General features: G+C 29.2%; 1 protein-coding gene across 2 annotated transcripts in view; it reads left to right on the forward strand.

Moving 5' to 3' along the window:
• The window catches only part of LOC123292048 (protein scalloped), a 267,373-nt gene that overhangs the window by 17,295 nt on the left and 225,793 nt on the right, over window positions 1-24,285 (forward strand). The gene's annotated exons all lie outside the window — the stretch shown is intronic.

Raw genomic sequence — 24,285 nt, forward strand, 5'->3', positions numbered from 1 at the left:
GTAGGACAGAGGGACAACGAGTGAAGCCCGAAACTGAGATAGGTAGAAGAGTCGTATACCTGTCTCGCTTTTTCCTCTATGCGCAATGCGGACTAGGATAAAGAGACACACAATAAAGTTTATGGCCCACAATAAAGCTATAACAATGGTGACTTCGACTTAAAATAACTTGCCCATGCCTATTTTAAAAACATTTAAACGAGAATCTGAGAAGATCCTTAAGTTTGTTTAATTAATGATATTAACGTTTTTTGTCAAAAGATGAAATTATTTTACATGATAAATTTCATAACATTCCTAACCATTTTTTCTAAAGCAAAGGTTTTTCCTATTTTAAGTTTTCTAAAGGTTATTTCTATCAATAATTTTGGAGCCATAATTTTTTAAAACTAGTATGCTCGTACCAGATTTCTAAATGAAAGAACTGCTGATCGGGTTTTATTAAATTCAATTAAATAAATTTAGAAATGAATTCTCTAACAACTGTAAATAAATAATAAAGAAATCTCGTTCGTCTGTTTAAAATATTTGAAGTATCACCACTCAATTTACATAATTCAGTTGAGTTTGTGTGTAAAACTCCTAAAAAGAGGGGATGAGCGTGAGGGATAAATTAATCAAACAACCCTTTTTTTAACAAGGTACAGTCACAGTCACTGTGATCTATAAACAGATATGTATCGTATATGGTAGTGTACTACATAAAAGGTAACTTAGGTATTTGTTGAATTTTTTGTTGTTGTTCCTGCTTTGTTGTTTAAAGGGTAGTGGCCCCAGTGCTAGTGCAAACAATATTCAAAAATATTCAAATTGATTTAATCAAATCTAGATGTAGAATTATATAATTGGGGATTCAAAATGTTTCTATTTATTGCATTTTTTTTTATTATGTGTTTTCAAAATGAAATTGTGATGTAATTATCATGTTTATAACAACTGGCATAGTATTTGTAAATTTGTATATTTGAAGTTTTATATGCTAGTGATAGCTTTCATGGAAGCGCCTTGCCCTCTTTTAATAGATAGTGACATCATTTGATGCATCCAGCTTTTAAGCATCCTTGACATTCTCGCAAAGTAGCGCTTCTTATTTTTTGTCTTATATCGTCACCATAAAAATTGAATATATTTTTCTCACCTCCGCGCAAGAAGTGTCAACTTTCTGCCCGCTGGGCAAAACGAAGTTGTCGTTTTCTGCCTCCGTCGGGGAGAAAAATTGTATACACGTTACATATATTATGTATGTGTTTAATTGTTTATTACCATATCCATTGAAGAAGTGAGAGGAAAGACACTCTTATTACTTTGTTTGTAAGAGTGGCTATCTTTCGTTACTTACATTGCGTAAAAATGGTATTTCAACAATTAACTCAGTCAATTGCTTGCCTTCACTTGCTTTTGAATTCAATTTGTTTTTGACATCTGTTATTACTTTTAAAGTATGCAATTAAAAAAAAATATAAATTAGTAAAATCATTTTATAAATTTAAAAAATAATAATAATTGATTACCGATACTAATTACAAAAGTTATTCACGGATTTATATGTAACCCATAAAATTGATATCGAATACAAGCAGCGAGTATTGGGCATTTTAAAATAACTACTAGCGATAAAGCTAGCTTAAATATAATGAAATGTATAAAAATAAATTCAAGGCGATTTCTAAAGGAATGTTATTATTTTTTTTTTTTTCAAAATGATAACGACTTATGCCTGGTACTGTTATTATTAATTATACGAAAATATGAAAAGAAAAATATGTACCCGATAACATGTCAATTAATTATTATTTTAATAAGCTGGGACATGGACGCGGATAAACTGTATGTGCACTTGTTGCTTGATAACAAAAAAAAAAAACTATGGGTAATTTTATGTTCGATATTCTGTGTTATGTAATAAAAATGTACAGGCTGATTTTTTTAAAACTTTCCAGCTATTTTTTTCGGATGGAATATAAAAACACGGTCAAATACGAATCTTCTTATCTTGGAAGGAAATGAAAACAATTGTGTGTCTAGTTTTCCCGAAATAGAGCAAATGAAGAAGAAAATCGTGTAAAAATTAGCGTTAGAATCATAATGAAGCTTTTTTTAGACTTATCATTTTTGTATTTTTTTGAATGAAACCTGCATGTTTCTATTAATTGAACTGTTTTGATATTTTAAACAATAAGAATTTCTGCATAAAGCTACCTGTGTACGATAACAATTTCCACTACACTAACTGGGATAATAATTGGTAATAAATATATCAAATAGGTCTTGTCACACCTAGTTCCAGTCAGTTAGATATCAAAAAGCTATGGAAACATAGTGTAATAATAGCAGACTAAAGGAAGTTCATTATAACATTACCATATTATGTAACAAAAATTACAGAGTAAATGATAAGATCTTACAAAAAGTAATCTTATAACTTCGTCAACTTGTTGACTTGTATTTTTTGTAACCTCTCCTAATAATCACAATAGGTTGACGATTTGAATATGTGTGTACTAATGCTATTCAAAAGTGCGTATATTATTATTTTATTTGACAAGTTAAATCATGAGAAATGGGCGAGGCTTCACAGTGCCCATAAGTATAAGGTAAAAACCACAAGAATGATGTATTGTGCAGTACCCACTAGCCACAGTACAGTAAGTAATGGAAAAGAATATGATAATTTACATATATGTGATGCATTCATTGAATAAATGCTGAATACAATTGATAATAACATAAAAAAAGATTCTACAGACAGTGTTGTTTTCTTTTTTTTTATGCTTTTGTAATCAACCTGGTGTTGGTGAATCCACCACCTCACATCATTCATCAACATATATACATCCGTGATGTTAAGTGTGTTCCCTCCAAACGAAATCCATAACTTTGCATTATCCGACGACTCAGAATAGTGAAGAATGGGAAGCTAACTTGATGAAGCTAGCTGGAGTCCTTTGTTTTACGAGGCTTACCTTTATTTACTTTACTTTAAAATACCGAATCAAAGTTGATAGTTCTGACATAACAATTCAATAATCGAGCAAGTCTGCGAACCCATCTGCCCAACTCGACAGTCTGGCTTATTGTACAAAAAAATATTATAAAAACTATCTATCCATCATACGTTATTAGCCAGTCACTACAATTACAATTTATTTAGCGTTGTATGTGTGTAAAACTTAAGAAAAAGTGTATCGTAGCAAAAATGGATAATCACTTCTAATGCTTTGTACAAAAACCGAGAAAAATAGATCATATATGCGTAAAATTTTATTAAATATATAAAAATCTCGTGTCACGGTGTTTGTGTTTAAGCAGTTTCTATTAATGAATTAGATTTGTTGGTGTTAAATTAATAATCGCTGATCAAAAATTATAATCAAATAAATTAATTGTATGTGAAACGAAGTTCACGGGGTCAGCTAGTAGTGAGAATGTAAAAAGCATCAGAATAGTGAGCCTTGACAAATCTCGGGCTACCACACGTTGGCCGAAAATTCCGCCGAAATTTCTGAGAGCATGCTCACGAAAATACTCAACAATGTGTCGAGACCCTTAATAGTGTGATTCTAATTTTACTTCATACTGAGACTTATTAACATCAAACATTGGATTCTATACATTTTGGACTGGTGAATGGAGTAGGCACTTTAAAGAACAAACTTTGTCTGCCATTCTGGCTATCAAGGCATAGAACACAGTGCTTGTTTTGTGGTTGCGGTGGACAAAAACAGAATCTCATCAACATATAATAAAATAATATGAACTCTTACTCATAGTCGGAGTCAGAGTCAGAGTCAGCTCTCTATCGCAGCGTTGTATATTTACTTTACAATACATAAACATTATTTTATTTGTCGTAAATGCGTCTAAACCACGCATCATTTGCGTTGGCCAGCACCAGCTCCAGACAGACATACACTTCCTCCCTTTATGAGTTCTTTATATGTGTGACTTGACAACAAGTATTACAATGCACAGAGGGGAGAGTGAATTACCAGTGGCTTATTTAATGCCACTTTTTAACAAAATAATAACAATAGGAATATGCTTTCTTTACAACACTATGCATTTTTTTTTGAGAATTCCTATATTAAATAGCTATCGATAAAGATTGTATATTTATATATTGATAATATGCTATTCATAGTTCAGGATCATAATGTACCATGGATCACATTCTAATTTACTTAAAATCGCCTCAACTTTTACGTGAAGGTATTCCCTTCAACATATAACTTTTAAAGTAACTTACTTTCTGAGAATTCCTGGAATATATATGACACTGCAAACCATAGTAATTTCTTGGCATCGTCTTCTTTGAGAATCGTCTTCTGTTCCGGTAATACCTTTAAGTAAAATAAGACTATGTGCTTGTACCAGGGGTAACCTTTAGCAAAGGATATATTTTTATTGTGCAACAAAACTTTTACAATTGTTTCATGTTTTTGTGTACTCCCTCATACATGATACTTTTAATAGCTTTTGATATCTCAACATATTATACCATTTAACATGTACACCTCAATTGAGATTTACAGTCTTCCATTTACAGTTTTATAGATATTAATATCTTTGAAGAAACTAAAATGGATTCAAGGTATTACACTTTACCCAAAAATATGGTTAATGTAATTGTTTAATATGTGTGTCTGTATGTGTCTGTGTTAAGTACGTAACAAACAAAAGCGATGCTATGATGGATGCCACGTCATACCAATATACCATATCTACCATACCTGCCGATCATTTAACAAAAAAAAAAAAGGAAAATTTGTTTTTATTTGAAACTAATTAATAATTCAAATTACACGAAAATTATGTTGTTAACATTAACATTAACATTAGTTGAATGTGTTGAATATTCAATTAATAGATTTACACTTTACAATGTTCAATTATTACGATATTGTTTTGTTTCCTGTAATTATTGTAAAATTAACAAAAACTTTCTGTAAAATATCTTTACCAAATGTTGATATGAGTCTGTTAGTTTTTATAAAATAGATATAGTTATATAGTGTGTCGCATTTAAGATGGAGACACCCTCCAATTTTCATTATAGAAATATCGATGGTTATCGGTATAAAAAAATAATCTAATCAACTTTTTCTAATCTTTAACCATTTCTGAAGATAGGAATTAAGAATCGACCCTATTTGTCAATATTTAGTTGGTTGAGCTTAAAGTTCAGATTTCGTTTAGGTATCTTAAAAAATTTGACCCATCAACCGGTATGACTGTGTAAAATTTCGAATCGATATTCCTATAACGAATGCTAAATGCTACACATTGTAGCAAAATGAATGTGTTTTTGCAATAGATGTGAACGAGTGATCCAACAAATCGTGCTACCCCCTTCCCCGCTGGCGATTCTCATAATGCCATCGTCAATTAAAATTAATTTTCACGTAATGGCTTTGTAAACTTTTCTACGCTTCCTAAACGAAGATATTTTTTTTGCTTATGGTTCAGTAATTTGACAATTTAATTGTAAAGTTGGATATTATATGAAAGAAATATTCAGGAACTTTTTGTTCCAAAATCTGTATCTCTGTTGAATTTTTACGCATTGCCATAGGGATTATAATTGACATCATTTAGTTTTTTTTTTAAATCTTCCATTAATACCCTCAGGTTCAACAACATTTAAATTTAACACTCGAAATTAAAGATATCTTATTCTTAAAAACTACAAATGTATAAAATTTATTCTTGTAATTAAAATCTTTCGAGTTATCATGATTATGCATCACAAATGAACCATTTTATCTACACCCATAAGCAGTACGGACAGCTACACAGTATTAAATTTAATTAAAGCCAAATAAACACAAAAAAACAACTTGACCAATTAACAGTAATATTTTTGCCTTAAACGATTTTTATAATCTCATAATTTGATGAAACAGATATTAAATTATTTTCTTTTCAGATATCTAGGGCCAGGCATAATATTTGAAATTTTGAGAAGCTGTTGCTAAGATTGTGTGACAACTTTTTTCTCTAGAAACGAACTCAAACTACCTTTTTTCGCCCTAAGCACGTTACAAAAATTTCAACTCGATATTTCTTTTCATTTTCGTGTAATTGTTATGAGGGACAGAAGGACAAACGAAAATGGACTAATTAGGTGAATTTATAAACACCTATACCAAAATTTTGTTTGTAGTATCAATTTTTCTAAGCGTTACAAAATTGGGACTAAACTTAGTATAGCTTGGTATAGGGTATGTATATACAAATTATATCTTTATGAGAAACTGGTCAGTCGGATAGATTGCTAACTTTTAGTCTATTTATAAGCTTATTGAATTATAAATGTAAAAATCATTTTTTCTGAAGCTTTTTTCTGAAGCTTGAAAGGAACTGGAGATGTTTGTTATCTGAAACCATGCTCTGTTTTGGACAAACTGGCTATTGTATAAGATTTATGCAATTATTATTTTAAGTTTATCTTGGGTCAAATACCAGGACTGGCTCTAGACCAATTATTATTAATATGAGATTAAAATTTACACATTTAATTAAGTACAATTAAAACTAACTGTTTAACTTATTTATAAAAATTAAATAAATTAATATTGATAATTGATATATTGCTAATTAATTATCATGTTCAATTTTATTTCTTTATCTACTATAATGTATATTATGTGTCATATTTTGGTAATTACTTTTACGTTTGTTTTTTAAGTGTTTATTGGTATTCGATGGTACTGACTTTTGATGTCGACCTCTGATACCATCTGTTCTGGTTTGTTTAATTGAAATTGTTCTTGGTAAAAATTAAATGCGGTTTGCTTTAAAGAAATTCAAAATTATTTTTAAATTGATTAAATCTGAAAAAATTTCGATAATTTTTTTTATGTTTTTGGAAATTCAGACAATTTAATGCGGTATATTTTTATAATTATTGTTGTCTTGCTACAATATTGTCATATAGTCTTGGATTAAATGCGCTGTAAGAATATATAAACTAGGCAGTGAAATAACGTTTTTGTCTATACTGTACCACTCAACTTTTAACATTTTGTTAATATATTTATTTCTCTTCAATCACAATACTTCTGTTCAACAAGAAAACGTTTTAACTTTGCATCTTTATATCTCTACTATGAAAGTGTCAATAATTTATATTTTTTTAACTCTAAACAAATACATCAATTGTTCAATTTTTATTAACCCCCGAACTAAAAGAAGGGGTGCTTATAAGTTTGAAGGAACCCTAAACTCTCACTTTAAGAACGTAGTTCCATTAAATTACCTTTCAAACGAAACTAAAAAAATCAAAATCGGTTCATCCGTTTAGGCGCTACGATGCCACAGACAGACACACGCACATAGCGGTAACACTTATAACAACCCTTCTTTTTCGGGGGTTAAAAATTCCTTTTGTTTGTATATTTTGAAGCAAAAAACTCAAATGATTTTGGGTATTCCCACAAAAATAATATTTCGTTTATAATTAAAAAATTTAAAAAAAATTGTATCTCGATATCTTGAATAGCTTTGGAGTGAGATGTTTCGTGAAACATGAAAGTGATAACAATGTGATTTATATAAAAAAAGATCGAATTAGTTATGACATCTTGTATGCACATAAGCGATACCACAAACACAATGAAGACTATAAAGCTATTAATATGGTGTGTGGAACAGCATTTGCTAGGGGTTTTGGTCAGCCGGTAATTTTACTTTGACAAAATATACATAAGGTACCTGTCATTTGTTTTATTTTACTTTTTTTTTTGAAACAATTGAATGGTTGGCTGACTTTAACATCGATTATATGTAAATTTTTTTTTTTAAATAGTTATGTTTTGGAATGTTTTATTTTTTATTTACCTTTATTATATTATTTAGTATTCTTATCGGTTATTGCTGCAATGCCTTCTTTTTATACCAACGTCGTCCTGTTTCATTTCAATACTTCACATAGGTGCTGAGTAAACTAAGCGAATTTCTTATTCAAAATAAATTTTGCTCTTGTTGAGATAAGATAAATACTAAAAAAAATGTATAAGGGTCACTCCATATGTGACTGACACTACATGTTACCCAAATTGCATTAAATAAATAAATTTTATTATGTTAACGATTTTTGTTTTAGTATAGTCTTATGATTGGTTCTACATTTAATCCCTCTGTAGTAAAAATTTTCTCATAAATCTTTATGATTTATAATCTATTTAACAAAATGTGACTGACACTACATGGAAAAAAAGTCGCGTTCGAGAGTGTTTTAAACTTCCAATGTCTTCCTCTATGCAGGATCAGTTTAAAATGTATCTTGGGAAATGGTAATTAAAAGAAACTTAGCACTTATAATATAAAGAACAAAACGTGACTGACACTACCTATGTTCATAAGAATTTGTTCTAATATCTAATTATCAAAAATACATAATAATTTACGTTATCCAATCAACTTCAGATCAGTTGAAATTGACTTCCATTCATATAGTAAATTTCTTAAATGTAGAGCCTAAATGACCGAGCGGTCTGAGGCGTTTGTCTTCTGACTGTTTGTCCATGTAGACTTTGGTTGCGGGTTCGAATCCAGGCAGCGGCAGTGTGAACAATTATGATTAATGAGGGCGGTAGAATCGATCACATTGGCGTCGCTTGGATAAAAACGAAGTAACCGACTCCACCCACATCAAATTGTAATTGTAAATATGTTTGTAATTAAATAAATAAAGATTAACAAATAATGGTGTGGGTGGCCTCTGTTATAGGCGTATATGTCAGAGAAACGGAGGTTAAACTCCATTATTATTATTATTATTACTAAATGCTGAAATATAAAAATTTATTGTATTTTTTAGTGTTACACTTTTTTATTTTTTATTTACCAAACCCGTTTTGCGATTCGCGCTTTAAAAACTTTTAGTAAAATTATGTATAAATAAGGTATTAATTATATTCGATTAAACATTATTTTTGAATTTTCGAACAAATTAATACTAAAAATATGGAGTATAGGTATAACTTTTCATAAAACAAAATCTAATTTTTGTTTATTGTAATTTAATAAATAAAATAGTAAAATTCTGTGGAACTGTAATTAATTATTTATGAAATTAATTATTTATAAGTGTTGGATAGTGTTTTTGCTTGTACATTTCAATCCTGCAATATTGATTACCTATATTTAGAAAATTAATACCTGTAATATAGGTAATTATGTTATTCTAATAACTGTAGAATTTAAACAAATATTTTCTAAAAATTAAATGTATAATTTTTCTTATAAACAATTAAAACTGTTTTGTAAAAACGAAAATAAAGTTCCGCAAATAAGTCAAGGAAATCTTAAGCGAAAAAAATAGACCGAAACAAATTTCTGTAATAATTGTGTCCCATTTGTGATCGCAAGGTCTTAAAATTTCAGAACTCAATCAACTCCTCCATAGTCGATAAACTCCACCCAACCAACTCCTTATTACAACAATACATAGTCCGGGTCTATACAATTTTCGGGCTATTTTTTTCGAATTTATTTTTTCCGAATATTGATAAAAGCTTTTAAAAATTTGTGTTTTTTGGGTCCATTTTATTAGTAAATTCATCAAATCTTTGTCTATATGATGTCTTTCACCCAGGAAGCTCGGGTTCGATTCCCGGTTTCGGAACCAAAATATGAACTCTTCTCTAGAACCTTCTTCTGAAAGATGAAATTACGCGAAATAATAAATCAAACTTGAAAGTTAAAATTTATAAATCTAATAAATTTTTATACAATTTATGTTGTTATGGTAAATGCAACGGCACAGCTTCCCTTGTGCTTTTAATTACTTAAATAATTAAAAGCTAACGGAAAGATGTGTCCGTTACAGCTTACAATTACATTATGATTATGATGTGGGTGGAATCGGTTACTACGTTCTGGTTATTGCCGCAATGCCTTCTTTTTATACCATCGTCTATCTGTTTCATTTCAATTTTTAACATAGGAGCTGAGTAAACTAAGCGAATTTATCCAAGCAACGACAATGTGATCAATTCTATCGCCATCAATAAATAATTGTTCAAACTACCTGGATTCGAACCCGCAACCTATGAATAAGTAGACACACGGTCAAAGTCTATCGCCTTAGACTGCTCGGCCACTTAGTCTCTTAGGTCAGCCAATTAAGGATGTATGAGCATGGTAGTGGGGGCACAAATTTAAAAATAGATATTTTCAATTTTGATGATAAATTTATATTATTACTTGACGATATAAGACGAAAAGTAAGAATACAATTTTTCGATATCTGGCTTAATTTTCTTTAATTTTTCTTTTCTAATTCATTGCTAATATGTTTACTTTCTATTAAAAAGTTTTTTTTTAATTTGTTTTCATTCATTCCAAATGAAAATTATCAAAAACTTCCAAAATATGTCGTTTTTTGAGATTCCTCCATAAGAGCCAATGTATTTTATATCGATTTTTAATGACTTTTTTCTTAAAAATTTGCACGGATACCTAAGCTGAAATTTTAACCACATATTCTTTGAGTAAAAGACTAACTTCAAACAAATTTTGAGCCTTTAAATCAAACATTGTTGTCATGCTCATACATCCTTAAACGATTCAGTACGTGAATTTAAGCGTTTTTGTTGTTGAATTCTAGCAGTTATAAAAAATATTAGTATATACTCAATTCTTCAAACCTAAATATGTTTTCTTATAATCATGACATGAGTAAATTGATTTAAAACCAAAATTCCCGTTATCTCTAGCTCATACACAAAGCAAATTGGCGCCTTATATATAATTAAAAGTAAACCACAATAAAAAAATATTAATCAGATGAAGTATTTTTTTAAAATTGCAAAACAAAATCATTGATTTTTATAAATTCAATTAGATTTGGTTTCTTTGAAAAAAAAAAAATGAATAAACTAAAAGAATAATAAAATAAATAAAAAAGTAAATAAAAAGAATAAGCACACTCACGAATCATGAGCGAATAAACCGATGTAGTATTGGTGTAATGTAGTGTAGTGTTGGAAAGTCACTGTTACAAATAATAGTTGTCCAGTTATAAAAGTTATAGTCATTTCCACTGATCAGTTCAGTTCAGATGTTCAGTAGTATTTGTATTTTGTACTTGTATCTTATAATAGTGTGAACCAAACACAACATATACATGATGATAGTATTATACACAAACTCTGAATATAACGGTATTCCTGTTTTTAATAGCATAGTAAGTTGTTATGATATACCTTTACAATAAACACCAGAAGCCCTCAGGGGTCTATGCAACCAGCAACCAGCCAACACTCAACCTATCGATATTACTTTGCTATAGACTGCGTAATATACAAATTATGTATTTTACAGAATGTATTTTAAATATTGAAGGTTAAATTAACTACGTCTTATTAATGGCGGGTTTTTAGAAAACACTTTTTGCATAGGTAAAATTGCAAATTAAAAATCACCTGCCGGGCTATTTTAACCCCCCCCCCCCAATTCATGCCAGGCGATGATATTTCGTATGATTAAATATTAGAATTTAAATTGGTGTAGGTTTCAAAGTGCCTCAAGAACTTTTTATACCATGTATATATGAAATATACATAGTATATTAAGTTTAGTCCCAAGTTTGCAACGCTTAAAAATAATGATGCTAGGAAAAAAATTTTATCATAAGTGTTCATAAAATCACCTAATTAGTCCATTTCCGGTTGTCCGTCCGTCCGTCCGTCTGTGGACACGATAACTCAAAAACGAAAAAAGATATCGAGCTGAACGATATTTTTACAGCGTACTCGGGACGTAAAAAGTGAGGTCAAGCTCGTAAATGAGCATCATAGGTCAATTGGGTCTTGGGTCCGTAGGACCCATCTTGTAAACCGTTAGAGATAGAACAAAAGTTTAAATGTAAAAAATGTTCCTTATCAAAAGTTAAACAACTTTTGTTTGAAACATTTTTTTTGTAAACATCACTGTCTACCCGTAAGGGCGCCAATTAGGCGGAAATTTTATAATATGTACTATATTGATTATCAGTTATGTATATGTATGTGATAAAGAAATCAACACTGACTATGCATGGTATTTCAACAATTAACTCCGTCAATTGTTTGTTTTCACTTGTTTTACATAGGAAAAATTGAAAATTAAAAATTTCATAGGTCACTAACGCCCCCCAAACTCCCAGCCAGGTTGTCGATTTCAACATTCATACATTCGCAAGTTATCAACTTTAATATTTTCAATGTGCCTCAAATATGTACTCAAAAAAGCCACTCAGCTCTTAGACTATAATAATACATAATACTTGTAGCGTACTGTTGATGTTGATGTTGCCTTGTTAATTGTTTATTTGTAACAGAAGCTGTACTCTAGTCAATAGTCATGTATTACAACTGTGATCACTGATCACCGATCATATTGAGATGCCTTGCCTTATCTATTTGATGTTTACAATTTCCTCTATAATTTATATTCTGTATGATAATGATCCTTATCAATTAATATCATTTTGATTCATGTAATCAATTTATTAAACTAACAATTAATATCATTTGGATAATTAATTATTTGTTAATATTAATAATAATATCTTGGCGGTCGAGCTTTTCTCGGGGATGATATTAAGGTAGTTCTTTCCGTACAATCCAGCGTATTCTATACATAGCCTTAAAATTATATTGCATACAACTAAGCGTTTTTTACTGCTAACTGTAGTATACACTACTACAATCAAATACAATTCAATTAATACATGCATACACTGCTTCATTAAAAATAATACACTAAATGTAATATTTAATTTACTATTTTAGGGAAACTAAGCGGTGAATAATTTTATTTTTAATGATACTAAATATGAAAAATATTCTTCCAAATATAATTCTAATTCTCCTATGTTACGTATGTTAAAAATGTCATTTTTAATTGCAATTTCCTCATGGGAAAAGTTTTGTAGATTTCTTAAGATTTAATGACCCAACTACCTTAATACCTACTTAGTAATATCTTTTGGCAAACATGGTACTAGTACCAAAAAACTTATTATGATTATTTAAAACCATTCAGATCGGATAATTTGGCTGTGATATAAAAAAAATCGATTTTTTGAACTTCATGATGTCATCGAAATCAAAAAAATTTAATTTTGCTCTATCACATTCAAATTTGATCCAATTTTAATAAACCAAGTATGGAATTCTACTAAATTTGGGCCATATTTTTCAAATTTCTGGTCAAATTAAACCTATCTTTAATAGGTTTCAAGAAAGTGAAGACTTGGATCTGAAATTTAGCACAACGGTGAACGGTAGCGAAAAACTAATCACACAGATGAAAAGTACGACCCAAAATTAGTGGGTTTTAAAAAAAATTCCATTCAGATCGGATAAAATTTGGCTGCGATATAAAAAAATTGATCTTTTGAACTTCATGACGTCATCGAAATCCAAAAAATTGAATTTTGCTCTATCACATTCAAATTTTATCCAATTTTGATAAACCAAGTATGGAATTCTACTAAATTTGGGCCATACTTTTCAAATTTCTGGTCAAATTAAACCTATCTTTAATAGGTTTCAAAATAGTGAAGACTTGGATCTGAAATTTGGCACAACGGTGAACGGTAGCGAAAAACTAATCACAAAGATGAAAAGTACGACCCAAAATTAGTGGGTTTTAAAAAAAATTACATTCAGGTCGGATAAAATTTGGCTATGATATAAAAAAAATCGATTTTTTGAACTTCATGACGTCATCGAAATCCAAAAAATTTAATTTTGCTCTATCACATTCAAATTTTATCCAATTTTGATAAACCAAGTATGGAATTCTACTAAATTTGGGCCATACTTTTCAAATTTCTGATCAAATTAAACCTATCTTTAATAGGTTTCAAGATAGTGAAGACTTGGATCTGAAATTTAGCTTAACGGTGAACGGTAGCAAAAAACTAATCACACAGATGCAAAGTACGACCCAAAATTAGTGGGTTTTAAAAAAAATTACATTAAGATCGGATAAAATTTGGCTGTAATATAAAAAAAAAATCAATTTTTTGAACTTCATGACGTCATCGAATTCCAAGACATATCTATTAGCTAGTACTAGCAATTTGAAGCTTGAACAATTTGAAGCGCAATTAGAAAATTTAATTGACATTCATTTTAGTTATTTGTTATTTATTAAATGCCAAAAATTTCTTGTCAATCATACAAATATAAATACAAGTACAATACAAAACCGGACCAGGAAACATGTTCTTGAAATAATATTTGAATTTCATTATTTGTTTCATTGATAACATTTTTACAACATACACACTTGTGGATGTGTAGGTATTGTTCGAGAATATGACTGTATTCAAATTATTTTGTTATTTGGCCAACTATTGCATAAATCATTTGTTACATTCATCCATAATGCTTTTCAACTTATTGTTAACACTGACAGTCGTTACAAAATATTTCACCGACATTAATTTTATAAAAAACTAGCAGCCAAACCCGGCGTTGCTCCGGTTAAGGACGTTCATGCGTGTACCTGTTTTGCTATGTGCGTTCATAGGGTAACAGTACGTAAATTTTAAAGAATTTTAAATTAATAGAAAATAGAAAATTTTTTTTGAAATTCTATTAAAAGTTTAAATAATTATTAACTGGTTAAAGTTTCAAGTATGGTTATCGATATAATTTTTGAAAAATATCGATTGATTTTTTCATTTAGTCCCATGATAAAACTTACTTTTAGTCATTTTTTAAACTTTAAAAAAATTTAAATTAATTCGATAACAGGCTATTTTTCCTGTCTTAAATCATAGAAAATCATTTATATTATCGCATTATCATATTGTTTTTTATTTCTCTACTAATATTGTTGACGCATGAACGTCCTTAAAATACATCGCATGTTTAATGCGATCTGTGACACCATTGCTCTTAAACGGGTTAAACGTTTTTTTTTAAATTTGAAAGCAGGATTTCTAGCGATGGTTCTTAGACATGTTTTATCAAAATTGGTTCAACCCCCGACACAAAAAAGTTTTACGTGATTATCTGCGTGTATGTGTGTTTGTCTGTTTCATCGTAGCTCCTAAACAGATGAACCGACTTGATCGAGAGTGTTCTATAGCTAAGCTTCAAGAAAAGCTGTTTAGTTTGGAGAGAAATTACAAAAAGAAAAGCGTTTTTGTCGGGGTTTTTTTAAATTTTGTATATTCACTTGTTATGTCCTCATGTCGCTATGAAAGTTTCAACTCGATATCTCTTTTCTTCAGTGATGACGGACGAACAAACGAAAACGGACTAATTACGTAATTTTATGAACATGATTTATCGCATCAACATTTCTAAGCGTTACGAACTTGGGACTAAACTTAATATACTCTGATATATTTTCTATACAGGGTATAAAAATCATTAAAGTTGATTTCCGATGTTGATTAAGTATTATAAAAAACTTTAAACCACTTTTTACTTACATCGTTCAACTATTAAATGAAATTTATAATAAAAAATTCATAAAAGTAGTTTGATTGTCACACATGGTGTCAATTAGATATATTAAATTATTGGTGATGTTTTAGCAATGAGTTAATTTTTTGCGTAAATAAAATCAGACATCACAAATACACACATGTACCTTTAAGAGATCACATTAAAATGTCATTAAAATAAAACTAAAAAATTGTTTTATATTTCAGACCAATGGATTATAGTATAGTAAACCCTCTTTATACATTCTGATTAATACAATCCTTAAAAAAGTAACTATTAAAAGTCGATTTTTAAGGACGTTCCTAAAAAATCACGTTATTTTAGGATTATCTTTCAATCGTGTTAATAAAAAAGCTTTCATAATTTTTTAATACGGCTCTTACGGTCGGCATTAAATTTATAAATTTGAGCTCTTGAACTTTGCGTTTTTAACATAATAAGTTATATATGGAAGTGTTATAAGTAATTGTGTAGCTTTAAAGATTTATCTCTATTAGAAATGTGAAAGTAAGGAGGTTTGTTTGTTTGCTACGCTTTCACGCAAAAACTACCGAGTGAATTTGAATGAAACTGTACAACAGTATAGCTCATACATTAGAAGAACACATGAGCCATAATTTATAAAGTTTTGGAGGGGAATAAGTAAGACCAACATGGGTGGAGGATATAAAGCGGTGGTTTTTACTTGTAAGCCCAGTGAAGCGGGCGGGTATCAAGCTTCTTTAGATCTTGTAGAAGAAATTTAGTTTAAATCTTTTGTGGATTTTATCACTAAAATACGACTTTATACGTTTTCACGATAGTTTTTTAGGTAGTTTTCACGATATACAATATGTCAGTTTCCTTTCGCTCTGATTTAGGTGAACAAAGGGTTAAATAAATGTATATGGTTTCGTATAGTTGTACATAATATAAAAAAAGTATTTTTTGTTCTCCATATAACATATAAATTAAATTAAAAATAAATATTTGTTAAAGTAAAAAAAAAGCATAATAAAAAAGTATTAAAAAATATCCCCATTTTATTAATATTTGTTCATTATAATTGTTGGTTAGGTCGTTATCATTTCGAGAGATATAAAACAAACTATTTTTATTGTACAAAATACGATGCGATGAACGAATTTTTATTTTTTAAATTTTTTTAATAAATATAATATATATATATATTTTTTTTATAATTTAACTCTTTGAATTTAAAAAAAAAATTTGTTTAATTTTATTTAGTAAAAATAGTTTTGTTTTTAATTAAATTAGAGGATTGTTTGTTTGTACCTGTATTCACAATTTTTGTATGTTATAAAATAACATAATAAATAAAAAACTCGGGAGCAGTATAGTTAAACCAAAGTTATATTTTTCCCTCAAATATTTCTTGTTAAAAGATGATTTTATTGAAATGGGAGTTATTTCAAATTTCAAACAGTGGTAAGAGGAGTTGAAAGGTTGGCACCTCTTAAAGACACATTCTTGACAATAAACCAACTTACAAATCGACTGTCAATCCTCCAGTTGAATTTCGGAGGGGTTGTACAGGTTTAAAGTCATAAAAACCGCGAAAAACAAAATATTTCGATATAAAAATTGGGAAGTTGATACCTCTAAAAGCGAAATCATTGAGACATTGAAACCAAAATTTTAAAACCTCAAACACGTCAAAAAAGAGGCATTTGACAATTTCCTCGTCCCTCCCAAATTTCTGCCCCCGGTTTAATAACATTGTTTCGCCTAGTAAACAACTCTCCATACCTAATTTCCTATCCTTTTTGAAATAAAGGTTTCCGCTGGGCATTACCGAATTTAGACCGAAAAACCCATAAATTGTGATGAATTGATAACACACCTTTTCTCACCTTCCCCGTTAACCTTCGATACAGTGTATAAGTCTACATTTTCGGGATAAATATGACTAATAAAAGTATATAATATTTTTTTTTTAAATCAGATAAATTAATTACAATAAATTTTATGTGTGTTTTAATGTTTTGAAGCAGATTTTATAAATTGCACAACCCGGCAGCTCGACACGCACAAAGGTGTTGAACTTGAGTCCCATAATACATTGCAGATGCCGCAATGCTCTTTGCTTTTCCCACCATGATTTTTGACGTGTTTATCAATACGCATTATTGAACTACGATTCTATTCAGTATATGTGTAAACGCTATGTTTGTTGTCACACTGCTCGTCACTCCATTATTCTTCACCTATTTTCTCATTTTAATAAATGTCAGTGACATCAGAGTGTTAAAAATCGCCAGAAGTAGTGTGAATATCACCAGTCAGTATGAAACTGGCTAGATTCACTTATGTTTAAAATTTTATGGCAAATTAAAATAATCGAAACCATAACCTTCTTACCGCAATATTCTGAATCTGAATTTACTTACAGAAAATGTGTTAGATACGATTAAATGAATTTATACACTAGAATTATTTAGCCCAACACGATTTGAAACAACATAAACAAAATCGTATGCAAATTTTTATTACAAAAAAAAAGTGGAGTATGGGTGCACTTGATCGCGGATCGGTTTCATAGTAGAAATTCCAGCATAAATTTTCTTATCGATATAAAAATATGGTTATAACACGCAATACTTTTATGGTTGAGAATACATTTATGTAATTTTTTATTTAAATTATTCAATTTTTTTAACAAAATATTTCTACTTATTTGTAACATATGTTTGTTATATGTTGTATTGTCTAAAGACGTACTTCGCCCGTTGGCGACTTATACTTTGATTATAATCAAATATATTGATTGGAGAAGAATAAATAAGTAATTGGTTAGATAATTATATTTTATATATATACTCAGGTGATTTTTTAAAAAGATCCCACCTTATTTTTCTTTTAAAGGGGTTGGAATTTCAAAAAACGATAAAATACAGATTTCCTTACTTTCGGGGGGAATGAAAAAAGGTCTTGTTTTAATATCCGAGGACGCCTTCTGGAGGTACATCGTTTTTTTTTTAATGTCACGTCAAACTGTTTGTAGCAGATTCTTGCTCTTTATCGCAAAAAAGTAATTTGAACCTTTTTTCCAAGACCTCAATTTTTGTCACCATCAAGTGTTTCCATCAAGGAAATTTTTTTGTTGAATGGTTTAATTTACCATTTATAGAAATAAAGTTGGCCATCGTTTAACCCGGAAGACGCCCCAGGAGAAAATGAAACTAGACACATTCTTTTCATTAAACATCCCCTCCTACCGCTCTCCCCAAATTTGGAAGACTTAGGTTAGGCTAGGTTATATTGGCTGTCCACGAAGGACACTCTTAGGCTATAGTGCCCATTGTGATACCACCTTTCCGCTGATAATTTCATTTATCAGCTTCAGAAAGCCTCTGAAACTGAGGCTTGGAAGACTTGTAATCTTAAAAAAATCACCTGTATAGTATGTTTACTTGTTACAATAATATGTTTGGTAATAAGAGCATTGTCGCCAATTTATAGAGACCCTTTTGTAATGATTTTTTTTTACCTAATTATGTTTAGTTCTCAGGTAAATAAATTATTCAATAAATTTGTAATGTATTTTAAATTATTATTTTTAAATACATATATAATAAATAAATGCAGTCTGGTATAAATGAGAAAGTTTGCTAATTAATTTTAAAGTAAAAATAAAAAATTAATTCTTTTTAAAATGCATTTATTTGTAACTTTGAAGAAAGAGGGATTGAGGGTCTTTTGTCAAAATACGATACAGATTAATTGTAATTTTATTTTGTGTACTAAGATTTTTATTTAATTACTATGTCGATAATGACTTCTCTTTTGAAGGTCAAGCTTGAAATGACCTGTAAAGCCAACGTATATTTATTTTTAAGGGATTACTTTTTATACCATGCATATATGTAATATGCAAGGTATACTAAATTTAGTCCTAAGTTTGTAACGCTTAAAAATATTGATGTTACGCACAAAATTTTGGTATAGGTTTCCGTCCGTCCGTCTGTCAACTCGATAACTCAAAAACGAAAAAAGATATCAAGCTGGAATTATTACAGCGTACTCACGACGGAAAAAGTGAGGCCGAGTTCGTAAATGAACAACATAGGTAAATTTGGTCTTAAATCCGTAGGACCCATCTTGTAAACCGTTAGAGATAGAATAAAAGTTTAAAAATAAAAAATGTTCCTTATAAAAAAATAACCAACTTTTGTTTGACACATTTTTTCGTAAACATCACTGTTTACCCGTGAGGGCGCAAATTAGGCGTAAATTGTACAGTAAGTTATTATATTGGAATATCAGTTATGTATGTGTGACATGTATGTGTGTATAATGTGATCAACACGATCTATTAATGGTATTTCAACAATTAACTCAGTCAATTGTTTGTTTTCACTTGTTTTTCTTATAAATATAACAAAAATCACGAGATAATCGGAAATTTGGCAGCCCTAGGCTCAAAGAAATTGTGTATTATTTGCGACACATTCATATTGAAATTTATTTCTATTACAAAGACATGTATGATTTTAAATATGCAAATATATAATATAGGACTTCATATTTATTGCATTAGTAATTTATTATACAATTTTAATTTTCTTGGATATATTAAAATATTACTAAGAAATTAGCACTTGCATTTCATTGAAATAAATATATACCAATATTTCAATTATATTTCAATTTAAGTGTATACAATACAATTCATGATACTCTGTCTATAAGATTCAGGCAGGTACTATTTATCTGTTTTTATTTTTATGTAAAAGAGAACCATTTGATGCATGTATTGAGTAAGATTCTCTTATACATTTATACAAGACCAAAAAAATGTTCTTTATTTGATTATACAAAGTAAATACACAAGTATGCTTTGTAAAGCCTATCTTACAATATCAAAAAAAAAACTTTTAACAAAAAGAAAACCGACTTCAAAAGAAAAACTTTTCCAAAATAAATTAATATGCACTAAAAAGTAAAAAATAACGATAATATAATGTAGTTAAAATTATTGTTATTTTTGGAGTCGCTGTCAGCCAAGGAAACAACTCTAACAGAACAGTTTGCTACATTAGCTTGGCTGACACCGACTCCAAAGATAACAAGTATTTTAACTACATTATATTATCGTTATTTTTTTACTTTTTAGTGCGTATTAATTTATTTTGGAAAAGTTTTTCTTTTTAAGTCGGTTTTCTTTTTGTTTTGTTTAAAAGTTTTTTTTATTTTGTGATTTTTAGTGAATCTGAAGAAGACACTAACTAATTTGTCACTAAAAAAAGAATCATCGAAATCCGTTGGCCTGATATTGTGTTATTCGTCCTGTTGTCGTACATACTTGCTGCAAATTTAAGGCTTTTATAGTTTTCCCATGGATGCCGTTGTCAGAACTAGACCAAGAAGAAATGGGATCACACGAGAAGCACCAGCTTTCAAACAGATAAAGAATCATCAAAATCGGTTCACCCAGTCAAAAGTTCTGAGGTAACAAACATAAAAACAAAAAAAATACAGTCGAATTGATAACCTCCTCCGTTTTTGTTTGAAGTTGGTTAAAAAAGCGGTACATTTTTAGACCGTGAGTATATTTTTGTGATAAAGAATAAGGAAGATAAGGGTAGGACAAAGATAAGACAGTTTAAAGAATTCTCGAAAATTGTAATATGTTTGGCTTTAGATTTTGTTTGTCAAGTTTGTCAACAAATCAAAATTTTCGAAAAAATTAACTGATACCACAATTTAGAAAGGAAAGTACATATCTCCAAAACTCAATCTTAACCATGTTTTTCAAAAAAATTATGATATTAAAGATTTCCCGTCTATAAAGACTGTTGTTTAACAAGTTAAAAGCTACAACATATCAAAATTTTTCAATAAAAAACATTTTTAAATTGCCATGGTGTAAAGTATACTTTGCCATCCAATTGAAACACTTTGTACGTTTGCGACAGACGGTGTTTTTGTGATATATGCTTTATTCTTAACTCAATTTAAATATACAAAAGCTGTGCAAATACGTATGTCGAAAAAAAAAATGTTTTACAATAAAAACAATAAAAGCCTTACTACATTCAACTCAGATGAAGACAGACACAGATATATACTCTAGGCGCCAACGCACATACCGTAGCCGTTTATTAGGTTGGTATTTTTATGTGCTGAAGTCAAGTTTGTAGAAATTAATGCAAATATTAAATTTTTAAATATTAATTTAAAAAAAATGTAACACTTTTGTTCGAAATGATTAAAATAACTATTAAAAATTATTATTAATTTTTTTGATATAATCAATTGAGTTTTTCTATTTGTTTAATACTTTCAAAAACAAGCCATCTTAGAGCAATACCTTTTATTTCATATAAAAATACGGAGAAAAATGTTGATGCAAACAAGGGCTATGAAAAGTAAAGGCTATGAAAAATGTTCTGGCGCCTAGAATAACCGGAGTACATACCCGAGTACCATACAAACTGAAAAAATGAGCCTCGTTCTCACTAGAATGTATTATATACGTTTGTCTTTACAGCTACGTTTGTATCTATAAGTGTCTATCTGTTTGTGTCTATCTGTCTGTGTCAACCGTTGATAGATGAAGATGGATTTCTTATTCATTTATCTGTTTTACTATTTCGTTACATTTTATGTGCATTTAGTCAATTTTGTAAAAAAAAGTGAAATAGGAGTGATTTTTAACTGGCTTATCTTTTAGAAAAGTACGCCGTGGAACTCTATTTTAAAAATCCTTTTTTCTTTTTGACTTGCTTTCTAAACATTCATTCAAGTAGATGAGAATATTTTTTCTATGTTCTTCAAAGCTCTTTTGTATTCATGATCCACTAGTTTAAGAGATTTGGGTCAATTTTTACTTCGAAAATTCGTTGTTTATCTTTCATACGACTCTTCTACCTATCTCAGTTTCTTTAATAGTAATAGGATAGGTAAAAAAAACATGTTGTCACTCTGTCTTACTCGTATTTTTGGTTGTCACTGGTTAGGGTATCACTCGTATGTTAGATACAGAAGTCTGAGTGTCTTCTCTAAGCCATGTTTTATACCATACCAGCATTGCAATATAAACGCCATGCATTTCTTACCACGTAGAGATGCATTTCTTACATCTCGAATCAGAACTAATAAACCCATCACTATAATTTTACGTATGAATTGTTGATGATTATATTTGAAAGTGGAATATTTTAAGACCGGAAATTAAATGGTTCACAGTTTCCGACCAATTTTCAATACGATTTATGATAATATGTTCCATATAAGGGTTAAGAATTTAATTATTGACCAATAGTTTAATTATTTAGAATTTACAAGAAGGAAATTGGAAATTACTATTATTTTTAAGAGAATATCAATAATCAAAGGATGTTTAAATTGAAGCTTTATGTCTTTATCTAAAAAATAGCTTTTAATAAATCATTCGTTAAATTTAGGTAAGTAACAGATCACTTTATGAGTCAAGCAGTTAAAAACGGAAATGAATTTTAATCATTTAGTTTTGTAATTATCTGTCCCTATACCATACCAGCATTCTAATAAACGTCATGTTTTTCATACTCGTGTAGAAACGATTTTTACTTATATATAGTAATATTGGCGTCAATATAAATCCTAACAAAGATATTTAACTTTTTTTGTAATTAAAAAAATTAAAATCCTGTTATGAGTATAATCGCGAAATATTAGAAAAACAACTCATCTTTGATCTCAAGTAAAGAAAAGTATATAATTTAAGAAAAAAAATTTTGTTTTACACCATTATTTGTATCTTTTTTTTTTTACAAATTATTGATTGCATGATGTATTATTTTGTATTCGACCCAAAAATCCTATGAATTATGTATGAAGCATACAAATATAACATCATAAATATAAATATATTTTGAAGTATATAATATATAAAGCCACTTAAATACCAATTCAGCTAATAATCATTTCAAATTATAATAAAAAGTTGTTTTTCGGTAAATAGTTATCGAATAAATTGTGTATAATTATTATTGAAAACATCTGTAGATTTGTTTTGATTTTTTGTTCATGAATTCTATCTAAGCAGTTTATACAGTGGTTCTTAACATTTTTTATACTTCTGTATTGACCAATCAAGTTCATTTCTCATATTTTTTCCAATATCCGCCAGAAAAAACTGTAATCAAAACGCTATGTGAAGCTGCTTTATTTGGATCCCTTCGGAGAGTGTGAAAAAAAAGTAGTATGCAGGTAGCGCAACTTTCTTTGCTTGCAAAACGTAGTTTCATTACATACCAAAAAAGCAGCTTTACAACACTTTCCGGCCGCATTTTGTATTAGTTTTCGAAAATTTTGAAAATTTTTCAAAATTAGCATAAGCAAAACTCAAAATTTTAAATCGTCTAGCTCAATTTGGTGAGACTGTACCACATAAGAAAGGGGAAAGAGTCCTGAAAATTTGATACCCCGAAAAGACACTTTCTGGACACTCACTCAATATATATAGGGATTTTCAAATTTTAACTCCATTTGGAAGAGCTGAACAAATACGTTTAACCTAAAAATGTTGAAAATGCTTTATTTCCCTTGGTATTATTCCCTTCAAATGATATTCCTGAAGTCAACTCTGGTTTTAATAACATCGAACCACGATCTAATGATTTGAAAAGATTATAACTAGAAAAATAGACTCAATGGAATTAAAAGGTTGTTTCGAAAAGGATTAAAATTAAAAGCTTTTTTCGAAATTTAATTGATATTGTTTTCCTTGATTAAATTGAGTTGATACAGAGATGGGTTGCACAATGAATGGTAACATAAACATATACGTTATATTACGTTATTTATTATTATATTTGAACGGACAGACAGTTTAGGTGAT

This window comes from Chrysoperla carnea, chromosome 2, assembly GCF_905475395.1.
Source record: "Chrysoperla carnea chromosome 2, inChrCarn1.1, whole genome shotgun sequence".
Lineage (NCBI taxonomy): Eukaryota > Metazoa > Arthropoda > Insecta > Neuroptera > Chrysopidae > Chrysoperla > Chrysoperla carnea.